The sequence below is a fragment of the Saccopteryx bilineata genome, chromosome 4, assembly GCF_036850765.1.
Source record: "Saccopteryx bilineata isolate mSacBil1 chromosome 4, mSacBil1_pri_phased_curated, whole genome shotgun sequence".
Classification (NCBI taxonomy): Eukaryota; Metazoa; Chordata; class Mammalia; order Chiroptera; family Emballonuridae; genus Saccopteryx; species Saccopteryx bilineata.
The window spans coordinates 50,102,404-50,120,565 of NC_089493.1; the positions used below are offsets into that span (position 1 = coordinate 50,102,404).

Consider the following 18,162-nt stretch of genomic DNA (forward strand, 5'->3'; position numbering starts at 1 on the left):
GAGCTTCCCGTGATGGCGCTAAGAGCTGCTTATTCAACCACTCCCACTGTGACAGTTCTGGGCCTGACTGGGACCTGAGGTTTACTGACGCTCATACTCTGTGCCTGTCCAGGGGTCCCTGATATCTCAATTGTCCCCGTAGGGCTGGTTTAGGGGAGGGGAAATGTTGACTTGGTGTGGGACAGTGAGATAAGGAGGTGGTTCAGAGTATGGGCTATGGACAGTAGGGGAGATGTAAACAACTTTAGCCGTTGGTTTGGCCCTGTGATTAATGGGTGTCAAACAGACAGATAGAATCCAAGCGAACATAGAACATACATTCATTCACTTCCCTTCAACTAGCTCAGCTTTAAGAGTTCATTAATCCAAACACTCTCTTGCTAACAGAGTAATTCTTCTGCCCCTCAAACTCTTTGATACCTCCTTAACACAGCCCCATCCACGGATAAACTCAGCTATCAGCCTTCACTCCCTCAACTCGGTGTGGCCACCAACACCCTGGCACCAGCACCCTCCTCCCTTGCTTCTGCCTGCTACAACAGTGGAGGTGTTTCCCAGCCTGCCCGATCTGGAATGTCCCCATGGTTCCTCAGGGACCTTTGTGCCAGGGACCACCCTCTTTAGTGAACTCCTCCCATCAGTATTCATAATTCTTTAAAGAAATTTTTTTCCCATTGATTTGAGGGGGGTGAAAGGGAAAGAGAGAAGCATCAACTCACTATTCCACTTAGTTGTTTTATTTAGTTCTGTACTCACTGGCTGTTTCTTGAGTATTATCTGACCGGGAATCCAACCCATGACCTCGGTGCTCTGGGGCAATACTCTATCCACTGACCCACCCATCCAGCATGGGCCAGCGTTCATAATTCTTTTTTTTTAATCATTTATTTATTTATTTATTTATTGACAGAGACAGAGAGTCAGAGAGAGGGACAGTTAGGGACAGACAGACCGAAAGAGAGAGAGATGAGAAGCATCGATTCTTCGTTGTGGCACCTTAGTTGTTCAATGATTGCTTACTCATATGTGCCTTGACTGAGGGGCTATAGCAGAGCGAGTGACCCCTTGCTCAAGCTAGTGACCTTGGGATTCAAGCCAGCAACCTTTGGGCTTGAGCCAGAGACCATGGGGTCATGTCTATGATCCCATGCTCAAGCCAGCAACCTCACGCTCAAGCTGGTGAGCCCATGCTCAAGCCGATAAGCCCACACTCAAGCTGGCAACCTTGGGGTTTTGAACCTGGGTTCCACGCATCCCAGTCCGACACTCTATCCACTGCGCCACCACTTGATCAGGCACATTTATAATTCTTAAAAAAAAAAAAAAAAGAGTTGCAACAGCCAAAACCTCCTTGATAAACTGGAGGTAGCAGGAGAACCACTTATAATTTATATGCTAAACAAAAGACCCAGATACATAAAGACTACCTCCCATTCAATAAGAAAAAGGCCAACAACCTGATAGAAAACGGACAAAACATATGCATAGATGGTTCATAGAAAAGGAAATAGAAATGGCTCTTATCTCTATGAAATCACGTTCAATCTGATTCACAGCAAGAAAAGTACAAATTAAACCTACATTGAGAGCCTGACCAGGTGGCAGCACAGTGGATAGAGCATTGGTCTGGGATGATGAGGTCCCAGGTTCAAAACTCAGAGGTCACTGGCTCGCGTGAGGGCTTATCTGGCATGAATGCAGGCTTATCCAGCTTCAGTGCGGGCTCACCGGCTTGAGTGTGGGATCATAGACATGACCTCAAGGTCGCTGGCTTGAGTAAGGGGTCACTGGCTTGGCTAGACACATATGGGAAAGTAATTAATGAATTAAGCTACCTCAACTATGAGTTGATGCTTCTCATCTCTCTTCCTTCCTATGTGTCCCTCTCTCTCTCTCTCGCTTAAAAAGAAACAATACTGAGAAATTATTTTTGTCTTCTAGATTGATAAGTATCAGTAAGTTTGGGAAACTCTGTACATCGGAGGGTGTGGATAAATGAGCAAACTCATACATGGCTGGTAAGAGTACACATTCTCAGCAATCCTGTGGAGAGCAATTTGCTGATATCTTTCAAAATATAAACTCACATAATTCTTACCCATCAATTCCACTTCCTGGACCTTATCCCATATGCACCTACTTACACTTCAAAATAACTAAAGCACAGGTAATTCAGTAGGACACTGTTTGTGATGTCCAAAAAACCACGAGACAAGTTAGATGAATGACATCTATGTAGTACTGGAATATTATTTAGCTGTAAACAAGAATGAAGCCTCTATGTACTGATCTGGAAGCATCTCAAGGTTGCTAACTGGGAAAAGAACAAATAGAGCAAAAGGCTGTATGTAGTGTGATACCGTGAGGGGGAAGGACTCTATTTATGTGTTTACTAATCATGCATGAAGTATCTCTGGAAGAATCTGGAAGAAACTGGTGAAGGTGCCTCCAAAGGGGGGGGGATATCGGGAGGCCAAGGGAACTAGGGTGAAGACTTCTCACATTGAAATCTTCACTGTTTTTGAATTCTGAACTATGTATATATTTCTTTTCTAAGAAAGAAAAAGGTATGTGGGGGGGGCAAGCAAGATAAAAAAAAAGAAAGAAAGAAAAGCCCTTCCTAACCCACTTCCCTTTCTGATATCCAGCTTCCCTCCTGCCCCATTCCTCAGCTAGCTCCACCTGACCTCTTCCATAGCGTGGACTGGTAAGTCCAGTGGCTGCTTCCCAGTCCTCATTTTACTTGCTCTGGCTCCAGAGACATCACGGCAGGCTAGGCTCTCCTCCCTGGATACTGTTCCAGGGCACCACACAATCTGGGCTCCTCTGCACCTTCTCTGGGAACTCCTCCGGTCTCTGCAGGCTCTCCTCCTCACTCCTCAAACGTGGCGCTCATGGAGTTCACTCCAGGCCTCCTCTCTGCTCTTCTCCTCTTGGTCCACACGCACTCCCTGGCTCGTCCACCCCAGGGCTTCACTCACCTTCTATGTGTATGAAGCTCCCAAATCCACATTTTCAGCCCAGACCTCGCTTCTCAGCTCAGGGTCCCACGTGGGTGTCTGCCCGGATCTCTAACCCAACATAATCAAGACCTAACTCACCAGCTTCCAGCCAGTTTCATCCTCTACCCCTGGGAGGCCTTCTCGCCTGTGCTCCTTCCTGAGTGTCCCTAGTCTGTCTGCTTCTCCCCCTCCACCACTGCTCACCAGCTGGGTGCCTCTTCATTGCCTCTACCACCTCCTCGCTGGTCTTCCTCATGTTCTTTCCCATCTCAGGGCCTTTGCACACGTCTGTGCCCTGAATACTCTCCTCCATTCTCCATACCTGCTTTATCTTAACGCCTGTCTGTCTTCTAGAATTCAGATGAACATAATTTCCTCAAGAAACCTTTCTGACCTCTTAGACCCATGAATCTCAATGGAGGGTGACTTTGCCTCCCAGGGGACATTTGACATCTGGAGACTTTTAGACCTTTTTTGTTTCACAATTGGGGTGGGAGCGTGTGTAGCTACTAGCATCTAGTGGGTAAAAAGCAGGCATGCTGCTGAATGTCCTACAATGCACAAGGACAGCCCCACTGCAAAAAGTTGCCTGGCCCCAAACTTCCATAGTGCAATGGTATAAAACTCTTCCCCAGACTAAATCATGTCCCCGTGACACACTTTCACAACACACTCTTTCTCCTGCATATCACCCATCACAATCATGACTGAATATTTAACTGTGCAAGGATGCTGGCCAAGTTTCATTTTCTAAGCTTCATGGGTGAATAAATAAAGTCACTGGCTCATGTTTATCTCTCTATCTCTAGTTTCAAGCCCAGAACCTTGAGCTTGGCAGCACAAAGGTGTGGATTGATATAAGATGCTGAGGGCAGTGACCGACCCGTCCTGAGCAGATGTCTCCCCGGGTCCTGGATCCACTCTGCCGGGTCCTCTATGCCGTCCAACAGCAGTCCTTTCCTTTCCTTTCCTTTGCCCGTGACAAGCCGTTCTCTCTCTGCTGCAGCATCGTGCTCTGCACAGCACTGACACCCCTCAAACCCTCATCTCCGCCCAGGTGGTTCCAGGGGCCCCTCCAAACCAGCTGGGCCCAAGCTTATTGCCTCACCCTCTTGTCAAACCAGCCGCCTCTCCTGTTGGCTTACCCACCACTCACCCAGCTGCCAACCCAGAAACCTGGGCACCCTGTGTGGCACACCCAGCCTTCAGAGCCGCTCCCTCCACACACCCCACGACGCGGCTTCGGTGTTACCCAGTTTTCTCTCACTTGGTTCTTGCCTTAAGCCTCTTTTCCTCCCGGTCGACCTGTGATATCAATCTCAGCTATGTCCTTCTAAGATGACAAGTAGATGTATTATTTCCTGTTAAAAACCCCTTCAGTGCTTCTCCCTGTCTCAGTGTGGAGACTAAGTTCCCTAGCCTGGTCCAAGGCCCTTCATACTGTAGCCCTCCGTGGCCTTGCCACTAGTCACAAACACCACTGTGCCACGAGCTTCACGCCACATTTTAGGTCCTCCCTTCCCCCCCTCCTCTTCCTTCCGCTCCTCTTAGCTCCCCTCTCCTGACTCTTCTCCTCCCCTTCTTCTACTTAGACACCTGGAGAGCTCATGCTCAGCCTTAAAATCTACTCAAACATTCTTCCTCAACAGTATGGCAGTTCCTAAAAAAATTAAATGTAAATTATCGTAGGATCTAGTGTTCCTACTTCTGTCTATATGCCCAGAAGAACTGAAGGTAGGGACTCAAATAGATGTTTGCTCATTAATGTTCATAGCGGCACTACTCACAACAGCCAGAGGTAGAAGCATCCCAAGTGTCCATCAACAGATAAATGGCTAAACAAAATGTAGTCTAGCCACACAGTGGGATATCATTCAGCCTTCCTTAAAAAGGAAGGCCATTCTGATGTACACTACAACACAGATGAACCTCAAAGCACCGTGCTAAGTGAAAGAAGCCGCAGACGAATGGCCAGTGCTGTATGGTTCTACTTATATGAGGTATCTAGGTACCTAGAGTAGTCACATTCATGGGGACAGAAAGCAGAACGGGGATTGCTAGGGGCTGGGGGGAGGAGGGGAGAGGGACTTCGCATTTAGAGTTTCAGGTTTGTAAAGTGAAAAGAGTTCCACAGTTGGATGGTGGTCATGGTTGTAGAACAATGTGAATGCACTTAAAGGCACTAAAGCATATACTTTAAAATGATAAAAATAGCAAAGTTTATGTTAGGTATATTTTACTACAATGAAATAATGCAAAACCAAAACCTATACCTGCTTCTTTGTGTTGAAAACCTCTGTATGCCACCACCACCTCACCAAACCCTATCCACGCATCCCAAGTTCCCTACAGCACACGCGGGGTGGCGCTGACCAGACCTCCTCCGCGCAGGTGCGCACACGCGCATAGTACCTGGCAGTTACAGAATGACATCGTGTCCTCCCAGACTGAAGGTCTGTGTAGGCAGGGACTATGTCTAACTCACCGCTCCTTCCCCAGCATCTAGCCCGCAGTCTAAAGCAGTCTATAAGGACTATTAGAATGAATAACCCAAATCAATTATTTCGGATTAATACTACCCAAAGCTCAAAGCCTGCTGTCCCTAGAACAGTGATTTACATCCAAGATTCATCGACAGACCGCTTCCTACCCCTGGAGAAGACAAATGTTTGTCTTTCTATTAAGCAACAAGGTCGGAAGGGACTCCCACAGACAAAGATAACAAACAGCTTACTTGGGAGGAATAAACAAGATGAAAGCAGGGCTGGGTCAGGGCAGGCGTGCATGGCCCTTGTGTCTAACTAACACCACCCTGCTCTGTCCTCTCCCTCTTCCGTGCAAAGGATGGACTGATTCACTTCCTGTGTCCCCTCTGAGGACAGTGAGAGAGAGGACTATGGAGAAGCCAAGTCTTCTGAGCACACAGAGATGATTAGTCACTGGCTGGAAGGCTGCTGACCTTAGTGCGTGGCCGACCACAGGCCTGCAGCCCCTGCCCCACCTTCCCATGTAACGCAAGGTCTGGAAGCAGACAACTTGGCCTTGGCTCTTAGCAAGAAGCCTGGCAGGCCGGAGTCTTCCCTGTTCTCACCAATAAGCCCTTGTAGCCCCCTCCCCCCGTCCATACCCACAAATTCACACACAGTCCACATTTATAGAACAGGGGTTGGAAAGAGAAAACTGTGTCCTAAGAGTAACCCCTGGGAGGGTATCTAGGGATCATCACACCCAGTGGTCTCAACCAGGGACCATTTGCCCCCAGGGGACATCCGGCATTGTCTGGAGAAATTTTTGGTTGTAAAGAAGAAAGTGAGAGCCTGACCGGGCGGTGGCGCAGTGGATAGAGCGTCGGACTAGGATGCGGAAGGACCCAGGTTCGAGACCCAGAGGTCACCAGCTTGAGCGCAAGCTCATCTGGTTTGAGCAAAAAGCCCACCAGCTTGAACCGAAGGTCACTGGTTCCAGCAAGGGGTTCCTCGGTCTGCTGAAGGCCCGTGGTCAAGGCACATATGAGAAAGCAATCAATGAACAACTAAGGAGTCCCAATGAAAAACTGATGATTGATGCTTCTCATCTCTCTCCGTTCCTGTCTGTCTGTCCCTGTCTATCCCTCTCTCTGACTCACTCTCTGTCTCTGTAAAAAAATATAAATTAAAAAAAAAAAAAAAAAGAAGAAAGTGAGAGGTAGTGCCACTGACATCTGGTGGACAGAGGCCAGGGATACTGCTAAACACCCTACAGTGCTCAGGACAGCCCCCGCAACAAAGCAGTATCCAGTCTAACACGTTAGTCATTCCTGATTTAAGCCAAGATATCTTTTTTTTTTTTTTTTGTATTTTTCTGAAGCTGGAAACGGGGAGAGACAGTCAGACAGACTCCCGCATGCGCCCGACCGGGATCCACCCGGCACGCCCACCAGGGGCGATGCTCTGCCCACCAGGGGGCGATGCTCTGCCCCTCCGGGGCGTCGCTCTGCTGCGACCAGAGCCACTCTAGCACCTGGGGCAGAGGCCAAGGAGCCATCCCCAGCGCCCGGGCCATTTTTGCTCCAATGGAGCCTTGGCTGCGGGAGGGGAAGAGAGAGACAGAGAGGAAGGGGGGGGTGGAGAAGCAAATGGGCGCTTCTCCTATGTGCCCTGGCTGGGAATTGAACCTGGGTCCCCCGCACGCCAGGCGGACGCTCTACCGCTGAGCTAACTGGCCAGGGCAAGATATCTCTTTTACAGATGAGAAAACTGAGGTCTAGGAAGGGACAGAGCTAAAGTCAACTTTAGTGTCAGAATTAGAATCTAGCACTCCCCACCAGCTACACCAACCCTCTGCTCTCGAGAGTTCAGTAGCCGCCTGACCAGGCGGTGGCGCAGTGGATAGAGTGTTGGACTGGGATGTGGAAGACCCAGGTTCGAGACCCCGAGGTCACCAGCTTGAGTGTGGGCTCATCTGGTTTGAGCAAAAGCTCACCAGCTTGAGCCCAAGGTCGCTGGCTCAAGCAAGGGGTTACTTGCTGAAGGCCCGTGGTCAAGGCACATATGAGAAAGCAATCAATGAACAACTAAGGTGTTGCAAAGCGCAATGAAAAACTAATGATTGATGCTTCTCCTCTCTTCGTTCCTGTCTGTCTGTCCCTGTCTATCCCTCTCTCTGACTCTCTCTCTGTCTCTGTAAAGAAAAGAAAAGAAAAAAAGAGTTCAGTGGCCAACTCAATGACCGATGCAAGCTGGCAGAGTAGTTGAATTTGGGACCATGGCATCTAGAAGCCCATGATGGCCAGGCTCTGTGCCTCCAGCAGGTTCCAAATGAACCCCACCAAGGTCAGCCCAGCCAAAAGGCTCCCCAACAACCAAAGAAAAAGAAGGTCTTAAGGGGCTATGATGTGTCTAGGTAAAATGCCTGTTTGAGGCTTAGGCAAAATTTGCTACTTAAGTCCCCACAGACATAACTGGGGTGATCCCAGCCTGGTGTCAAGGCCAGAAGTGAGCACAACTCTATAAGGTAAACCCTGGCTCAGAGAACAGGGCATGGGAACTACACTTTAGATTACTGCTTTGGGGGGACACTCTTTTTTCCTAGATGCCAAAAATGACTGTATCTCTCATACCTGCTGGCTCCTCACCGCCATCCTACATCATTTCAAAATAACATCTCGAGTCACCTTTGTCCTTTTTCCCAGGAACTAACACCATGTCTCCAACCATGGGCCAAACACTAGGGCACAGGTCCAACCATCAGAGCTGACTGTGCAACCCCATTATTTATAAAGGACTGACTCACATCATGTCACAACAGGCGTACTTTTCCATGCACTGCTGCGGAAAGCCACCGGACTTGTAGTGATGGTAGTGATAAAAAGAAGGTCGGGACAGAAACGCTTGGGCTATGTCTCAGGTCAAGGCCTCACCCTCTTTAGAGGAAGGGAGTCCACAGGGAATGGTTGGTGAGGGGGGCATGGATCGGAAGAGGGAAACTACAGTGGCTTCAGACATAGGAGTTACATTACAAATTTATTTCTTTAGGCTAAAAATTATTATTGTTCCTTCCATGTGCCCTGTGCCCTTCCTCTCTAATTTTTCCAACAAGCTGGTAAACTCCTACAAATCCTTCAAAGCCCAACTTCTGGAGTCTCTGCACCCAAAATCAAGTCTCAGCTGCATTCCAACTCTTAATTTGGCAAACCATAATAACAATGGAAAAGGATTTGGGGGTCGATAGCAGGGCTTGGGGGAAAAGTCAAAGCTCCCCATGGATCTGCTGTGTGGACCGGCATGGCAGCTGCATCCCCTGTGAGGGGTGTGCCGACCACCAGGCCTCCGGGCCCTCTGTCCTACCTGTGTGGTCTACCTGGTTGATTGAGGCAGCAGGACATGGAGGCTAAGAATGCAGAGTCTAGAGCCAGACTGTCCTGGCTAATTCTGGTGCCCCCTACCCCTACAAGTGTCATCTTGGGCAAAGTTATGCCACCTTTCTAAGGCTCAGTTTCCCTATCTGTAAAATGAAGAAGACATAGTTTCAACCTTGAGGGGTAATTATAAAGGTCAACTAATACCCTGGTTGGCAAACCGCGGCTCGTGAGCCACATGTGGCTCTTTGGCCCCTTGAGTGTGGCTCTTCCACAAAAAACCATGTGCAGGCACTACCTCGATAAGGAATATATCTACCTATATAGTTTAAATTAAAAAAATTTGGCTCTTAGAAGAAATTTCAATCGTTGTACTGTTTATATTTGGCTCTGTTGACTAATGAGTTTGCCAACCACTGAATTTACTAATACATGTAAAGTGCTCAGAACAGGGCCTGGCACTCAGCTAATAGTTACTGAATGTTTATTACTACACTGCTCACAAAAATTAGGGGATCAGGGAAGATGCAGATACGCCAGTACTTTCAGCCTTTTGTATAGTGCATTTTCACCAATGAAATAAAAGTTGGTTTTGCATCTCATTTGCATAATCAAACAACTTTCCTTGACTTGTGTTTGCTTTGTGATGTTCTTGTTTGATTAAAAAAATGAAATGCTTCTTTTTATCACTTCATATTCATTTTGAAATATCCCCTAATTTTTGTGAGTAGTATATTATTACAAATGCAGCCCTCCTCCCTCCAAGCAATCAGGAAAGAAGGCAGGGTCTATACTTCCTGGGAGCGGAGGAGGGGAAATGCCTCCAGGGACCCCATCTCCCATCTATGCTCCTGCAGTAGCATCTTCAGGAAGTCCCATTGCCACCAGTCTCTTCCCCTCCAATCAACTCCACAGGGCCCCAGAGTTTCGCCTTAGAACACAGATCATATGCCTTTGCTGAAGGGGTGGGGAGCTGAGGTTGCTTGGTGTATGTGGATGTTTCTCCCATATCTTCTATGCCATAGACAGTTCCCAAGGGAACCACCCTTATCAAATTCCTAAGTGAGGTCTCAGAGCCCCAAGCCTTCCCAGGGCCTTGGCAGAGTAATGTCCTCACTCTTCCTAGCCCACATGTCTGGTTAAACCTTCTCAGACAGGTTTACTATTCCCTGGCCCAGGTGATCTGACACTCAACCTGCCTCCGCAAAGTGGCGGGGACTTGGCTTTGGTCTTCCTGTGTTCTCCGGTGCCCTTTAAAAGGTGGCCTGGAGAGGGCGCATTTTCTACCACTAACAGAGGAATTGCCCGCTTTTAGTGGACAGCGCTGGGAGGTTTCTTTTCAGAATGGGGGTCTGATCCAGAGCACTGCTCCCTGGCTCTCAAACTTGCCCTGTGTGGGTGGCCGTCTGTTCAGCCTAAGAGCTGTCCCTCTGAGAGACTAGAGACAGCTGGCTTGAAGCACCCTTAGCAATCTGGTGCAGGGGACAGGGAGCCAGCCTTGAATTAGTTGGAGTCCAATCAAGAAAAGTTCTAGCGCTGCTTTCAACAGGTCACTTCTCATCTCCGGCCTCAGTCTCCCATCTGTACCGTTAGGAAGGGCAGGCTGGACGTACCACTTATTCAACATGTATTAACCAAGCACCCACTACAGACCCGGCCCTGCTCTGATCCCTGGGGACAGAACAGTGAATAAAACAGACAGAAAGCCCTGCCCTCGCAGAGCTAATATTTTAACAGGGACAACAGACAATAAACAAGAGAAAAAAGTGAAATGTACAAGATGCTAGATGGTGATAAGTACCATGAAAAATGAAGCAGGGAGGGCGTGTAGGGATATAATCTCTAAGGCTGACTCCAGCAGGGAAATTCTGGGTTTAAAGCTTTTAAGACTCAGAAACCAGCAGTAGGAACAGGGAAAGCTGGGAGGGAGGGGCAATGTTGATGTATGGCTTAAATCCCAGCTACGCCCTCAGTGGCTTCCTCTAGGGGACAGAACTGACCGACTCTGGGGGTCCTGATCTGTCCTGGGACCAAGCAGACACTGCGGTCTGCTGAGGAGTCCAGGTGGTATGGGTTCCTGGCAGGGCCTCAGTCTTCAGGGCACTGCCATGGAAAATATTCCAGGGCCCACTGTGGACACCCCACTTGACCATGGCCTTGGATAAACAAGACGATGACCATACGCACCTCCAGGGGCTCTCACACCACTCATGACCCTCCTCCTGGACCCTCCCTATATGGTAGCCCAGTGGTCCCCAACCCCCGGGCCACGGACCGGTAGCGGTCCGTGGGCCATTTGGTACCGGTCCACAGAGAAAGAATAAATAACTTACATTATTTCCGCTTTACTTATATTTAAGTCTGAACGATGTTTTATTTTTAAAAAATGACCAGATTCCCTCTGTTACATCCGTCTAAGACTCACTCTTAACGCTTGTCTCGGTCATATGATACATTTATCCGTCCCACCCTAAAGGCCAGTCCATGAAAATATTTTCTGACATTAAACCGGTCCGTGGCCCAAAAAAGGTTGGGGACCACTGTGGTAGCCTGTCCCCTATCCTTACATGGAGAAAGGGAAAGGGGATCAAAAGCTTTCCCTTTCCCCACCAATTTTAGTATCTTCTCATCCTGCAGAGACTGTTTTTGATCAATAACTATGTCCTGTGAACCTACTGTGTGCTCAGGATGAGATCAGCTCTCTGAGGGATTCCAAGATGCATGGTCACTTCCCAGAGAAATGTATAGCCCACCTGGGCAGGTCAGGCTGACATGCACACACGTGAGATAACTATGGTTTACTCTGTAGTTTATAGAACCATTTGGGCCACCCACTCTCCCATACAACCATATTGATTCTGTTGTCCCCATTGTACAGGTCAGGAAATGAAGGCCCAGCAAAGCAAGTTCTCTTCCCTATGTCTATGGTTGCCCCATGGAATGGTAAGGAGAGGGAGGAGGCAATGAAGATTAGCACTTCCAAGTAAGATTTCCTGGAGGGATGGGTGAGACTTGGGTGGAGGTGGAACAAAATCCAGGGCAGACCGAGCTGGGCATGTAACCCACCTCCCTCTGCTTCTCCCCGGCCTGACAAGGAGTGGACTGTGGGTGAAGCCAAAGCCTGTCTGCCTGGAAAACTACCTGGGATTATAGAGGTGTTCACTGGTTTAAAAAATGCCAAACTGCCTCAAATGCGTGGGTAAGGCCATTGATGGTGGTGACGGCACCTTTCTGTCCAGCTTTTCAGAGTGCCCTTTCTTCTGCTCACCGGGGTCAGAGAGCCATCAGCTGGGACACAACCTCTGCTGTTTCAGGCTAATTCATTCCGTTCCTGTTGAGCACCTTTGTTCCTGGTACTCTGGCTACTGACCGTGAACAAAGCAGGGCCCTGCCCTCCTGCAGTTCTTAGTTTAGCAAGGAGCAGATTCTCTCTTGGAGAAGCTTCCAGACCAGATTACATTTCTTCTTGGAGGTCCTTTTCTCTGGTCTGCCCCTTTCAGAGCAGGAACCTCAAGGGAAAGAGAGAAGAAACCAACCCCTGCTGAGTCAGGGGCCAGCAAAGATGTCGAGAAGCAACCCCCTGGTTCTAGAAGACTGGTTTGAGGTCCAGGTTCACCACTTTTTCTGAGCAAACTGCTTCACTTTTTTGGAGCCTCCTTTCCCCCTCTTCCACCATGAAATAAGACCTACTTAGGGCACCGGTTTCTTGTGGGGGTAAAATGAAATGAGATGTGTCCATGTTAGCTCCACTCTGACCTACTGACTTCCCCCAACCTGTTCTCTCTGGTTCTGGTGGGAAGGGGCACCTTAGGTCCTCATCCTTACCCTGAGCAGAACCCTCCTCACAGTCCAGGCTGCAGGAAGCCCCTTCTGTTCAAATCAGCAAGAGTTACTGAGCCCTAGGTCGAAGCAGGTGCAGGCCACCCTTTCTGATTTGCTCAACTCACTGGGGCTTGAAAAGTACTGGGAGAGCCAAGGATGCCCAGCCAGGGCTGTGGCCTAAACAAGCCAGGACAGAAGCCAGGACGCCCCTTGGCTGGGCACCCATTTCAACAGGGCCCAGACTGACGCCCCTGGGCCAAGGGCCGCCGCCTCACCCTCACCGGCTCATTCAGCCGGGTGTCCCAGCGTGTATCTGGCCCGAGGAGGCGGGAAGCACAAATGTAAACATCCCTTAAGACATCGCCAACTCTGCAGTCCCCATCCAAAGATTTTTTCAAGGGATTGGGCGGCGCGGGGAGGGCTGCAAAGGCTCGGAGGAATGAGAGATGGGAAAAGTGAGAAGGCAAAAACTCAACCGATTTCAGGGTGGATCCTGTGCACCCGCGCGGCCGCCCCACGGCGGCCCCAGCTCCCAGCAGCAGGAGGCAGACGGGGGACTTGCGGGGAACGGGGCTATTTCCCTACCGCCCCGCGAACAGCCGTCCGGCGCGAACTTTTCAAGACCCGCCCTCGGAGCGGCTCGCGGGCCCCAGGGAGCATGCGGGCGGCCGCGGGGTCAGCTGCGCGTGGACCAGCACCCGGGAGGGCGCGAGCGCGGGGGCCCGTGGCGGCACGGCGAGGAGTCCCGCCCTCGGTTACCTGAGTTCCGAGGGTCACGGGAGTCCAGCTGAGAGGGCGCGCGGACCCCGGCGCTGCTTTGGGCGTAGCGGCCCCTAGACACGCGGGCGCTGCACCTGGCCCGGCCGGTCGGCGCGCCTACCCCGGCGGGCCAGCCCACGATCCCCTCCCGCGCGGGGCGGGGCTGGCAGGGCGGGAGGCCGGGGGAGGAGCCGCGGGCAGGGGGCACCCTCCCGTCGCGGGGCTTGTATTTAACCGGCCAGCACGGGCGCTGGACTCGGTGACCGCCAAAGGGTAGCCCCACCACTCGTTAGGCTGGGTGTGACCAAAGTCCTGTGCCCGGGGGTGCGCATCGGGTCCCTTACCCCTCTGCGCCCTCATGCCCACCCCCACTCCCAGGGGCCAATGGTTGGAAGCCTGAGGCCTCCTTGAGGGCTAGGCCCCTGAGCATGCCCTTCAGAAGAATGCATGGGGTGGAGCACCGGGAAGGAAAAAAAAAAAGCAAAACAAACTGGGTCCCCACAGCCACACCCCATATGTCCTCTTCTCCAGGGGGAGAGGCTCCTGGCTGTTTTGGTCGTGGAGGGGCCAAGAAGTTCGTTAAGTTGGGGGGGGGGTGAGGAAGGTGTTGCTCTCCCACCCCTCACCCTTTCTCCCAAGTTTCCATTTGCCAGGTCCTGGAAGGTGCTGGGCCTGGGCCTCTGCCACTCAATAAGCACAGAGATAAGAGTTGAAGGGACACAGAGGACAAAGAAACGTTTGGTGTCTGAGACCCAAACTTTGTGGCTGCTCACAGGTGCCAAAGGAACAGGTTGCAGCTACTTCCTGCCCCCATCCTTTACCCTCCCAGACAACTCTGGAAAATCCACCTCTTGGACAAAAGCTCCCAGCCTGAAGTGGTGTGCGGTGGGGGTAGGGGGACATCACAGCCCCTTTCCTCAGCCCCCCGAGCTCCTTTTGCTCCCTGCTTTGCAGCATTTGCTAAGTGCACACAGTGGAAGGAGCATTAAATCTGGAGTCCAGAGGCCTCCATTTAGTTCTGTGACTTCGGATGAGTCTCTTTCCCTTTCTGGGCATCAGTTTCCCCATTTTCAGTTGATTATCTCTAAGGCCCTTTTTATGGATCCCAAACTGTGCTATTGGGCATGTTGCTTTATAAGGTTTTCTGTGGCAGCACATCTTGTAAATGGTGTGTGGGGGGGGACACACACATTTGAGACCCTCAGTCTAGATTAGCGTGTCCCCGCAGACTTAAGTTCTTGAAGGGAAAGTGACTGAGGGAGTACAAACAGGTAGGCAGTCATCCTGTGCAGAGCAGAGGTTAAGAATGGCTGGCATTGGGGGAATGGATATTGGTTCTTGCTTGTGCTGAATTCAGAGTGGCCTTAGGCAAGTCCCTCATTAATAATCCTCCCTTTGCTTTCCCAAGGGTGTTGCAGGCTAACTGAAATATTAGATATGAAGTCCTTTGAATAGGGAAGACAAGAGGTTGTATGCTTTTTGATGTCTTTTGATGCCTGTGACAGTGATGAACTCAGGAGGCAAAAGAGGAGTTAAGATGTTCAAAGCCTAGTGCTGGCCTCATTCCCACCCTGCTGAAGCTGCAGCACACACAGCATAGGCATGTACCCCGCTCCCCAGCAAAGTGACAGGCGGACAGTGCCTCACCAGACTCCGGCCCACTGCAGGCCCTTTGTGTGCCCCTTGGGAAACTAAAGAGGGAATATAAAGAAGCTCCCAACCTAAAGGGAGGTGATCGGTGGATTACCTATGAACCTATCAGCACGTCCTGGCTGAACACCTGGTTGGCAGGTGCCACAGACACCCAGCTCTGCTCTTAGGGAGAGTAAAACCTAGCTGAATGATTAAGCAGGAGAGGCTGCTGTGGATGGTGAGCACACAGAGAGGGCAGAGCAGGAGAATGGGAGGGAGGGAGCCTGGCAGGGGCAGGGTCGGGGCCTTCTGTGCAGCCCAGGGAAATCTGAATGAAGCACAGGAAGGACTGGGAGATGTTCCAATGACTGGCAGAAGCATTCTAGTTGGGAGAAGGAGTTAAGCCAAGGTGCAGAGGTGGGAATGAGCAGAAGGGAAGGTGCTTGGAGGAATTTTGAGGCCATGTCAGTTAGGGAGGTATGGGCACAAAATATTCCCAGAGAGGCACAGGCCCCAAATTACCCAATGAAGCAGCAGATGACAGGTCAGGAAGGCAGGGAGGTGACAGGGAACGAGCACCAGGAATCAGGCAACCAATATTCAAATGGCTTTGAGCAGTTGTTTCTCTTCACTGACCCTTGGTTTCTTTATCTACAGAGTGGGAATTATAACTTTTTTTCTTTCAGGGTTATCACAGGAGCCATAGAATGCATTTGGAAGTGCTCTGTAGACTGTAGAGTGCTGAGTGAATTTAACATTTGGGGTTTTGGTGTTTCCTTCAGGGCCTCAGTAAACATTAGTGGAACTGACACACTGGGTTGGGCCCTGCATGCCTCTCATGGCAACGGGTGGATGGACCACACAAAGGTGGGGGGTCTGCAGATGGTCAGAGGGATCCATGAAGAACAGGAAGAAAGGAGAATGCCAGTCATAAATGTCACATCCCCTTTGGACACCTTTAAATGTAATTTAAATACCATTTTTGGGAGAATAGTCCTGCCTCATCCATATGACTCGGAATCTCCCATCCCTGCCTCTGCCCTCCCTGGGAAGTAGGTGGCCAGGGTGAACAGCACAGTATCAGAAGTTACTGTCCTGACCAGGTACCGTTATGGGGCTGACCACCTCCTCCTCGGTGGGCTCAGGCTGTCTTTTTTGTTCAAAATACCTTGACTGACAGCAGGAACAGACAGTACAAAAGGGGCTGTCAGCCCCACTTAATAGCAGGACTCACATCCCTCATGCATTCCTGGCCCTTCAGCATCCAACCCTAATTTAACAGATGGGTCCTCTCCCTCTTGTTGTCTCCTCTGTCTTGGAGTCATCAGGACAGGGTTTACTACCCCACTTTGTAGATGAGAAAACTGAGGCTGGCAGAGGTGCCAGGTCTGACCTAGAACCATCACCTCACCTACACAGTTGGAACTGCCCTTCTGGCCAGGCCCGTGCCCAGCCATCATCCCATCGGGGCTGGAAGTATTGGCCTCAGTGTACAAAGGAAGACATGGCTGTTTGAGAAGGACATGTGGTTGATGGGAACTTCTCCGAGAGCTTCCCTTTCAGCCGCTATGCCTGGACTCACAGTCACAGGCATGATTAGGTTCTAGGGCTGCAGTAACAAATTAGTACCGATGTAGTGGCTTAAACAAAAACATACTCTCTCACAGTACTGGATGCTGTGAGTCCCAAATCCTGGTGTCCGCAGAGCCATTCCCTTCCAGGTTTCCATAGGAGACTGTTTCTTCCAGCATCTGGTGGCTCTGGAAGTTTCCTGGCTTGCAGTGGCTTGCTCACTCACCTCCCATGCCCCAGCCCCTCCTCTGATGCCCAGGCTCTAGCAACCCTTTGCCAGGGAGCAACAAAGCTTTGCATTCTGTGCAGAGAGCACATTCTGTCCAGAGGGCAAAGGCCCCTGAAGTGGGGGCTGGGGGACAGTGCCTCCCCAGATGCGGATCCTGTCCTCAGAAGGCTTGAGGGAGGTGGAGCATGAAAGGCTAGCCCTTGAAGAGTGTGTGTGGAGAAGGGAGGCGCTAGAAGGGGAGGAGGCTGACCTCCTCCTTGGTGGGCTCACATTGTTTGGGACTCACATTGGCCAGGGCTAGGCCAAATGGCCATGTTTAGGTTTAGACCCCTGCCCCCCCAGGGAGAGACCCTGAAGGCCCAGCATCTCAGGTCCCTGAAGGAAGCCCCAGCTCTGCCAGTGCTAGTATCCATTAAGAACCAGGGGATCCAGACGGCCTTCAGGGTCATTTGACCTAAATAGTAAAGATGCTCAACAGGAAACAGATGCCATGAGTGGGACCAGCAGACCTGCGGTATCCAGGGGCCGCCTCTGGTTCAGACGCCAGCTTCCCAGGCCCAAGGCAGTATCCTTACAGTAGATGGGGTGGGGGCACAGTCCTCTACACAAGGGGCGTGGGTAGTCCCATGCTTGCAAAGGAAGAAGAGCTAGGGGACTGGTCTTGAAGCTATATTTGCAGAGAAATGCAGTTTTATTTGGGCAGAGGGTTTATTTGGGTGGCTAGGGAAAGGGCACACATAGAGATTATGAAGGGGGGTTAGCTCACCCTCCCCTGCAGGCACCATTGCCGCCCCACAGTAACCTCTGTTTTCTCTTACCAGCCTCAGAGGGTCTCTGCTTCTAACAAGAAAATATAATACCTGCTCCAGTGGTTCTCAGTCCTGGCTGATGCCAGCATCAGTCACCAATTCAATCTGAATCTCTGGAGGTGGGGCCAGGACTTTTTAAAGTTCCCCAGGCAATTCTGATGTGCAGCCAGCGTGGAGACCCCAAGGTAGTCCAACTTCCTCAGCTGCCTGACTCTTGGGGCATCTAGAGGGCCACGGTCACATCTGTGTCCTTATCGTCCTGACCCACAGTACCCTGGGTTGGACTCAGCACACAACAAATAGACTGTACATACAAAGAAATGTGTGCAGAGCAAGGGCAGCCTGGCTTGGCTGCTTCAGCATAGAGCGATGGTGGTGGATTTCCCCTGCAGCAACTGCAGTTGCACTTCCTGCCTGAATTCTGGGCCATCCAGTGCAGGAGACGCAAGACTTTCCTGGGTTTCTTCCTCTTCCAGCCTCCGTATCCTTCACTGTCAGAGG

The 18,162-nt window shown here is 50.7% G+C and overlaps 1 protein-coding gene across 1 annotated transcript in view; it reads right to left on the reverse strand.

The window, feature by feature from the left end:
* PAQR5 (progestin and adipoQ receptor family member 5) overlaps positions 1-13,577 on the reverse strand; it is an 85,597-nt gene extending 72,020 nt beyond the window's left edge. Inside the window, exon 1 of the mRNA XM_066276018.1 lies at positions 13,420-13,577. The gene's annotated coding sequence lies outside the window, so the exon portion shown is untranslated. The remainder of the gene's footprint in view (positions 1-13,419) is intronic.
* Between the last annotated feature and the right edge of the window lie 4,585 nt (positions 13,578-18,162).